The 10,007-nt window shown below is 40.0% G+C and overlaps 1 pseudogene; it reads right to left on the bottom strand.

The window, feature by feature from the left end:
* Positions 1-8,517: 8,517 nt before the first annotated feature.
* On the bottom strand, positions 8,518-9,787 carry LOC100589343 (annotated as a pseudogene).
* Positions 9,788-10,007: the final 220 nt, after the last annotated feature.

The raw sequence follows: 10,007 nt of genomic DNA, 5'->3' as shown, positions 1-10,007 counted from the left end.
ACATTTTGGATTAATACAGTAGCAACAAAATAGGTAGATAATGAATTTACCTCTATAATAAAGGTCCCCTGGGCATGGTGGCACATGCCTGTGTTCCTGGCTACTCGGGAGGCTGAGGCAGGAGGATCATTTGAGGCCAGAAGTTCTGGGCTGTGATGCGCTATGCTGATCAGGTGTCTGTACTAAGTTGGGCATCAGTATGGTGACCTTGGAGGGGGGAGAAGACCAGGTTGCCTAAGGAGGGGTGAACTGACCCAGGTCAGAAAAGGAGCAGGTCAAAACTCCTGTGCTGATCAGTAGTGGAATCATACCTGTGAATAGCCACTGTACTCCAGCCTGGGCAACATAGCAAGACCCTGTCTCTTTATATATATGTATATTTAGGTCATATATGACACTCAGTGGAGAAAGATTGAAAGCTTTTTCTCTAAGATTAGGAATAAAGCAAGATTGTCCACTCTCACCACTAATACCACTAATATTTAATGTGGGAAGTCTGGCAAGAGCTATTAGGCAAGAAAAAGAAATATAAGACATCCAAATTGGAAAAGAGGTAAAATTACCTCTATTTACTGACAGTATGCTCTCATATTTAGAAAATTCTAAAGACACCACAAAATTACAACTAATAATTTCAGCAAAATTGCAAGACACAAAATCAACACATAAAAGTCATTTGAGTTTTTATGCACTAACAGTGACCAATCAGAAAAGGAAATTAAAAATGCATACCATATACTATACATGAAAAAGGATAAAATACTTAGGACATGAAAGACTTGTATACCGAAAACTACAAAACATTGTAAAGAAATCAAAGAAAATACAGATAAATGGATTAAGAGCCCATGCTCATGGCTTGGAAGACTTAATAGTGTTAAAATATCCATACTACCTAAAGCAATCTACAGATTCAATGCAATGTCTATCAACATCCCAATGCATTTTTTTACAGAAAATAGAAAAAGTTCTAAATTGTATGTGGATCCTCAAGGGACCTCAAATAGGCAAAACAATCTTGAAAAAGGACTGAGTGGAAGGCCTACACTTAAATGATTTCAAAACATACCATAAAAACTGCAATCAAGATGATGTGATGATGGCATAAAGATAGATATATAAGCCAATGGAACAAATTAGAGAGCCCAGAGATAAGCTTTTGTACATATGGCCACATGAACTTTGACAGTGTATCTAGACCGCACTTTTCCACAATAGGGAAAGGAGTATCTCCACTAAATGGCATTGGGGAAACTGGATGCAAAAGCATGATGTTGGATCCTTACCCTATACCACATACAAAAATTAAAAAGGATGGATCGAAGACTGAACTCTAAGACTTACAACTATAAAACTCCTAGAAACTAAAAAACTAGAAAATTAAGCGAGGAAGCCTTCAGGATATTGGATTTGGCAAGTATTTATTGAATACAACACCAAAAACAGGCAACAAAAGCAGTAATTGATAAATGGAACTACGTCAAACTTAAATGCTTTAGCACATTAAAGGAAACAGTGACAGGCAACCTATGGAATGGGAGAAAATAATTGCAGATCATGTACACAATAAGGGGTTAGTATCCAGAATATATAAAGAACTTACAATTCAGCGACAAAAAAAAAAAATAAAGCTAAAACTGGATAAAGGACCTGAACAGACATTTCTCCAGAGGTGATATTCAAATAGCCAATAAATGCACAGAATGATGCTCAATATCACAAATCATTAAAGAAATGGAAATCAAAACCACAATGAGGTATTACCTCATACATATTATTATGGCCACTATCAAAAGAACAGGAATAATATATGTTGGAGAGGATGTGGAGAAGTTGTAACCCTTGTGCATCGATGGTGGTAATGTACAGCCACTGTGGGAAACAGTATGGAGGTTCCTCAAAAAATTAGAAAAACCATACGATCTAGCAATTCCACCTCTGGGTATACATGCAAAATAATTGAAAGCAAAGTCTCTAAATGATACTTGCACACTCATGTTTATTGTGGCATTATTCACAATATCCAAGAGGTGGAAGCAGCACAGATGTCCCCCTCTAATTTTTAAAAATTGAGAAGAGGAATGGGAAAGTAACTAGAAGGGAATGTTATTATTAAGCAATGGATGTTTGGAATTTGCACAAGCCAAGTGTCATGATGATTCAGAACAGTCAAGCCACATTTGAAAGGCCACCTTCCACTTCTTGCTTTCTTTATGTAAAGTTGAAGCCTCAAGAAGTACACATTTTTATCAAATATTCAGCCTCCAATGAGCTACTCCTTGTGGGGAGTAGTGGGAGTGTAAGAAAGGTATGGAACAGTGAATACATTGAGGCCTCCACAGTCTTCAATGGAAAACAGAATTCCACATTTCTCTAACATCATGAGTCTATGTCCCCATATGGGACTGGGAGGGCATCATGGACTTTTAGCATAACTTGGTTATATTTACTTGACAGGGAGCCTCTGTTTCTAAGAAGGCAAAAACTTTGCAAGGACACAAATGATCTCACAATAATTCAAACACCTTCCAAGTTGCAGTCACACACTGTGGAGAAGTTTAGTTGCCTCCAATATGAAAATTCTTTTCATATATATTTATTCAGGATTTTTGTGCATTAATAGATGGAATAGAAACCCATTCCTTTTAGGGCAATCATGTAGACAATTCTAATCTCATAACTCTACTGCAAATGTGGAGAATTGTTGACACCATGAACTTGATGACATCTTAGATCCAAAGTTTCATCTTCTTTTAGAAATGAACCAGAGCAACAAGAAATGGGTAAAACACACTGTGTATTAATTTCCTAGTGCTGTCATAACAAAGTACCACAAAACAATAGATACTCATTGTCTCTTCAGTTCTGGGAACTACAAGTTCAAAATCAAGGTGTAAGCAGGGCTGTGCTTCCTCTTGAAACTGCAGAGATGTCCTTCCTTGCCTCTTCCCAGCTTTTGGTGGTTTACTGGCAATTTTTGGTGTGCCTTGGTTTCCAGTTGCATAACTCCAGTCTCTGCCTTAGTCATAACATGGCATTCTCCATGTGTGTCTCTGACCTCCCCTGCCTGTCTTCTTATAAGGATACCATTAAGATTGGATCAGGAGCCTACTCTACTCCAGTATGACCTCATATTAACCAATTACATCTGCAATGACCCTAATTCCAGATGAGGTCACATTCTGAAGTACTAAGAGTTAAGACTTCAACATATCTTTTACTTACATGAGGACACAATTCAACCCGTAACAGCAAGCAAAACTGGATACCAGATGAAGATCCTCAAATGTAAAAATAGTTAAGTAGTGTTAACCGGTGGTGTGAATGGACTGTTGGCATAGTGGGCTGGGGAGGGATCGTAGCAGCTCCTAGAAAGAACCAATGAGGATATATGATCTGAGGTATTGCCATTGCACTGGTACATAAGGATACTAGAGGAAAAAAATGTGAAAAGAGCAGTCAAACATGGCATCAGACGAAGAAAATTAACCAGAAAAACATGGTATAGAGAAGATGGGAAGTACCAAGTACCAGTATCACCCATCGACCCAGAAAAATGGAGCCCCTGCTCTGGGTTCCACATTTCAGAGGGACCCATATATCACAAGCACAGATATTTATTAAAGAACACATAGGCAGCTTTGTCACTTTTGGATTTGATGCTCGGAGTCAGCATAGCATGACTAATAGTTCTAAACTTTTTGTGAACAACGCCATTCAGTCCCCAGAGAAATGCTTCTCCAAATCCTTTGCCCAGTATCTGTAAAACAATGGGTAACTGCCCAACTATTATTCACGTTTATGGGTTGACGGCTACTGGCAGTCAACCTCAATGAGGATTGGAGTGTCAGAAGTTTCAGGAAGCAGAAATGACAACCTGTCATATTTTTCCTCAACGTAAATGCAAAAGATTTTTGCATAATGCAGTCTTATTTTTCACTAAGTGCCCTCCTGATTTTATTGCTTCTCTTTGTGTTCAAAGTGTAAACATTTGATACCCCTTTGTGGAAATTTGGGACACTTTGAATAAAATGTTTCTTTTGTAATCATTTAGATAATTAGTGTGAATGGAACAGAAATTATGTGAAAACAGTATAACATTTGTTGTGATATATTGTGATTGTGCTAAAATGAAGGCAAAAAAAGCAATAAATATAATTTATGAAATACATGTGTTTATTTTTTATGCAAACATTGCTTATCCATGAATAGAACACCTAGACATGTGCAGTAGCAATTAAATTTAGTTCTCTTTTATATTGACTGCATTTCAATCATATAAAAACCATCTCTCTGCATATTTTAATCTCATAAAGGTATATTGGTCCAATTAAGAGAGCAGGATGTGGTTTATTTAATAGCTCCAAAGCTTGATTTATAACCTTTACATTTAGACATTCGGCTGGGGGTTCCGTTTTTACTCTTGCCCCAGGCCCTGCAAATGTAAAGAGTGGGGCTGCCAAACATTTTTACTATGAATTGAAATTGGTAGACAATGAGGCACTTATTGCTGTTGTAAAAACACAATGCAAAAATACAACATAGATGGTCCGATAATTGAAGGAGATGAAATAAGAAATGACAGACTGAGGGAGGAAATAAAAAAAAAAAGGAAACCATCATAGAAATGAAAATAATTTTTTTTTTTTTTTGAGACAGAGTCTCACTCCATCACCCAGGCTGGAGTGCAGTGGAGCCATCTCGGGTCACTGCACCTCCACCTCCTGGGTTCAAGTGATTCTCCTGCCTCAGCCTCCCAAGTGGCTGGAACTACAGGTGTGTGCCACCACACCTGGCTATTTTTTTTTTCTATTTTTAGTAGAGATGGGGTTTTGCCATGTTAGCCTGGGTGGTCTCAAACTCCTGGCCTCAAGTGATCTGCTCATCTCAGCCTCCCAAAGTGCTTAGATTACAGGTGTGAACCACCGTGCCTGGCCTAAAATCAGTATTGAAAGAACAAGTGAGTCAATTTTTTGTTTTTGAGGTGGACAGTCTTACTACGTTCCCCAGGCTGGTTTCCATTTTCTGGCCTCAGGTAATCCTCCCGCCTCAGTGGTCCTAAATCCCTTTTATAAAGCAATAGTTCTTACACCTTTTTTAAGAAGTAAGCTGAGCACCACTGAGTTACAGAAATACAAGAAGGTAGGCAAAGGAAATCTAACAGTCGCAATTAAAATTCTTAGTAGAAAACCCAAATGTAATTTTGCAAACTGAAGGCTCAAATGTATACATTGAAAAGGCACACTGTAATAGGAAATATTGACCCAGAGTGGGTGCCACAAAGAGAGCTCTGTTTCAAGCAATGGTAAAATAGATGGTTTGGGCTTCCTCTCTCACTGAAGACAACCAGAAAAGCTGGAGAAAATATATCTGCCTGAAGCCTCAGAAAGCAAGTAATGCATGAGGAATTGTGGGGTTAGTATCTAGGAAAGGAGAGAAGCCCAAAGATAAGAGTCTGGTATTTGAGGCCACCTCTTCCTGCCAATTCTGAAGGAGGCCAAGAGGTCTAGAAGCTTAATAGGGGTTTCAACAGATGCATGGTGCTGAAGGAACAAAATTGAAGATGAAGGCTGCTAAGAGAAGGTGTACACCTGAAGTTTTCATTTGGAACCCCAAAAGACTCATTTAGCTTCAGATTGTCTCAATCCCTGTTGGTTTATGGGAATTAAGAGGAACTGCTAGTGACATTGGTCTACCTGCTACCAAAAGCAAAAGTAAGTTATCTGGAGAAGATTAACATCATGCAGAGTTTCAAACTACCTATAGTTCTTCAAATGCTATTCTGACACTCAATAAAAAATTATTGGATTTTCCAGAAGACAAAACATGGATAAAAGCCAAGAGAAACAATGAACAATGGAAACAGGTCTATGAGGGATCTAATGATGTAAGCCAGGGATCAGCAGACTGTGGCCCATAAGCCAAATCCAGCCCACTGCTAGTTTTTGTAAATAAAGGTTTATTCTCCATGAGTGTTTTTGTACTCTGACAGCAGAGTAAGTAACCTAAAATATCTACCACCACAAAGCCTAAAACATTTACCATCCGGCCCTTTACAAAAAAAGTTTGTTGATCTCCAGATTTAGGCATTTCCTGCGATAAGATATCAAAAGAATAGCAAATTTTTTAAAAATTGAAGAAAGACAATCATAGAGATAACAGCAGAAATTAGTGAAGTGGTAAACCGAGATTCAACATAGTGAACCATTGGTATACTTATCCTGCCACAGATTTTCAAAAGGGTTTGATCATAGATGAATCTGTCACATTTTTAAAAATCTATGTATATCAATAGAGTGAATAAGAATGTTTATATTTGTACATTCATATTCATAGCATTAGGCACAATAGCCAAAAGGTGGAAGCAACCCAAGCGTCCATCCAGGGATGAAGGGTTCACAAAATGTGGTAAAGCATCTACATACAAATGGAATACTATCCAGCCTTAAAAAGGAAGGAAAATCTGACACGTGTTACAACATGGAAGAATCTTGAGGACATTCTGCTTAGTGAAATGTCAATCTCAAAAAGACAAATAACTATGATTCCGTTTATACGAGGTGAGGTACCTAGAGTAGTCGAAATAATAGGAAGTAGAATGGTGGTTGCCTGGTGCTGGGGATGGGGAGGAAAGAATTGAAAGTTATTGTTTAATGGGTAGAGTTTCAGTTTTACAAAATAAAAAGAGTTCTGGAGATGGATGGTGGTGATGGATGCACAACATTATGAATGTATTTAATGCCACGATATTGTACACTTATAATTTGTTAAGATGGTAAATTTTATGTTTTGTATATTTTACCACAATAAAAAAAGGAAAAAAAGAAAAGAAAAAAAAAAACGTACCCTTTAGCTATTACCCACCTATCCTCTAACGCTCCTCCCACCTAGACAACCACTAATCTACCTTCTGTCTCTATAATAATTTCCCTATTTTGCACATTTTACAAGAATGGAATCATACAATATGTGGTCTCTTGTGACTGGCTTCTTTCACTTAGCATACTTTTTTCAAGGTTTATACTTGTAGCCTGTATCAGTACTTGTACTGATGAGTACATATATCAGAATTTAGTAATATTGGTGGGGGTTTTTTTGTTTTTGTTTTTTTGTTGTTGTTGTTGTTTGTTTTTGTTTTTGACACAGGGCCTCGCTCCGTCGTCCACGCTGGAGTGCAGTGGTACGATCTTGGTTCACTGCAACCTCCGTTTCCCAGCTCAAGTGATTCCCTAGCCTCAGCCTCAAGTAACTGGGACCACAGGCACGAGGCACTACGACCGGCTCATTTTTGTATTTTTTTGTACAGATGGGGTTTCACCATGTTGCCCAGGCAGGTCTCAAACTCCTGGGCTCAAGTAATTCACCCATCTTGACCCCCCAAAGTGCTAGGATTACACGCATGAATCACTGCACCCAGCCCTGTACATTGCTTTTTAATGTTTAAATATATCTTGCAAACATACTATATTTGTATATAATTAACTTCCTTAATCTTGTTTATGACTACATATTATCTCATTGTATATATGTGTGACATAATTTATATAATCAGTTTCCTCTTCAGTGCATGTAGGTTTTTTCCAATGTTTTACTATAATAAATAATGCTGAAGGGAAACCTTATGCATATTTTCCACATGTGAAACTGTAGTGGACAAAATCCTAGAAATGAATCGGCTGAGTAAATTTGTAGTTTTGACAGATAACAACATTGCCAACATGATCTTGAGGAGATTGAACATTCTTCCACCAGCAATGTATGAAGGTGTCTGTTTCTCTGTATCCTTGCCAACATAGGATTTTGTCAAGCCTTTTGATTTTTGTCAGTGTAATAGGCCAAAATAGCATCAGATTATAGTTTTAATTCACATTTCTTGTATTATGAAGGTCATTAAGCATCTTTTTTTTTCTTTTAGGCACCCAAATTTTTATTTACCAAACTCCTGCTTTATTTTAACATTACAAACACTATATAGACATTATAAACCAAATTACTGTCTTTTTGACTGAGAGTTGTGATAAGAACCCTTCTGGTTACAAAATGGTGGCAGGTCTATGCCTGCTTTTATGTTTTACTGGCCTCTCTCAACCTCAAGCTGTCACTTCTCTATCCTTTCTTGGTTGTCACTTAACTATAACCCCTGTAAAATAGGGACTAAAAGTACCAACCTCATTGTTAAGAGGTTTAAGAGAAGGCCCAGCACTAAGCCAAGCTCTCAGGAACGGTTCTTCCTTGCCCTTCAGTTCTCCCTTGCCCTTCAATATATATAGCTCCCTCTCATCTGTCATGGGCTGAGGAACCAGTGAACCTGTAAACCAAGCACCATGGGCATAAGTCTGTAGGCCAAGTGAAGCACTGGATGATAAAGTAACATGGGCTTTGTGACCCCGCTGCCATCTTCAGGCTAAGGAAGGACTGACTTAGCAATTCCAAACCACTGAGCAGGTTCCCAGTGGATGTCTCCTTCATACCCCCATCATGACCAGGGTTTGAGGAGGTGCCTCTCAGCTTCCCCTGTCACACTTGGAACTGTATGAGGGATGCAGTAGAGGTCAAAAACTGAGGAATCTGCCTTAGGGAGTCAGCGGGGGACACTGACAAACCAATCGCAAGGTTGGTGTCATTTGCTCTTGGGGAGGAAAGCTGGGGCCTGGGCAAGGACAGCAACTGGAAGGTGAAGGGCAGGCCTGCCTTTAAGTAGTAGTAGTGATCAGGCTTGAAGGGCCATCATGGGTCATGCCCAAGTACTGGGCCTGCTTCGCGGTCAGCTTGGTCAGCTTCATGTTCAGCTTGCCCACGCGGGCTTTAGCCACTGCCTCATCCAGCTAGGGCTTGATGTTCACCTTCTCCACAGCATTCTCGTTGAGCCACTTGACATTGATTTCCATGTCAAAGGGTCCAGTGTTACACACAATGGCAACATCCTTCATCTGCTCAATGTGCCGGCCAAGGATGATATTGAAAAAGTCTGTGGTGGTGTCAAAGATGTTGCCATCCTGGCAGGCCTCCTCCATGGTAGTCACCTCATAGCCCTCAATAGCAGCCTGCAGTGTGTTGAGTGGGTCAATTTTGGTGATGATTATGCAAGCCCCAAAACCCTTCAGGGCCTGGACACAACCATTGCCCACATCACCACAGCCCACCACCACCGCTACCTTGCCAGCAATCATCACTTCTGTGGCCCACTTGATGTTATTTATGTGGGACTGCTGGCAGACATAGAGGTTGTCAGACTTGCTCTTGGTGATGGAGTCATTGACATTGATGGTAGGTGCCCTCATCATCCCATTGGCCATCATCCTGTGGACCCAGTCATGGTCTCCTGAAAGATGCCTCAGCTGATTGACAGAAGCTGTGGGTACCTGGTGTAAGTGTGGTTGGTTGAGGTCACCAGCATCATCCAGAATCATGTTGAGGGGCCTATCTTTGAAATACAGTATCTGCTTGATGCACCACAGGTACTTGTCATCTCTTTCACCCTTCCAGGCGCACACTGGAATGCCAGCCTTGGCAATGGCAGCTGCCACATGGTTCTAGGTGGAGAAGATGTTGCAGCTGGACCACTGCATCTCAGCACTTGAGGTAATGAGGGTTTCAATGAGGACAATAGTCTCCACTGTCATTTGCAGGCAGCTAGTGATGTGAGTGCCTTTCAGTGGCTTGGAGCCAGGAACAACTCCCTCATGTACATCAGGCCCACCATGTCAGCCTCCACAATGTCTAGGGCCTTGTGTCTCTAGGCATCCAGGCTGATGTCAGTGACTGTGTAGGGCAGTTTGTCAGACATGCTGGTGGTGCTTCCGCATGGAATGATGGACACAGGCGAAGGGGGCTGGGACTCTGACATGGGGCGGGCAGTGCTGGGCCGGCCTAGCAACTTTTTATATGCTTAAAATCCATATGTATTTCTTTTTTTGAGTTGATTGTCTGTTTGTTACTCATTTTTTCATAGGGTTGTTGGTTTTCTTTTTTCTAATCAATTTATATTTGCTCTTCCATCCTGGGCA

Source organism: Nomascus leucogenys, chromosome 10 (genome assembly GCF_006542625.1).
Source record: "Nomascus leucogenys isolate Asia chromosome 10, Asia_NLE_v1, whole genome shotgun sequence".
NCBI lineage: Eukaryota > Metazoa > Chordata > Mammalia > Primates > Hylobatidae > Nomascus > Nomascus leucogenys.
Note: the sequence above shows the minus strand (reverse complement) of the source record. Positions and strands in the feature narration are given on the sequence as shown.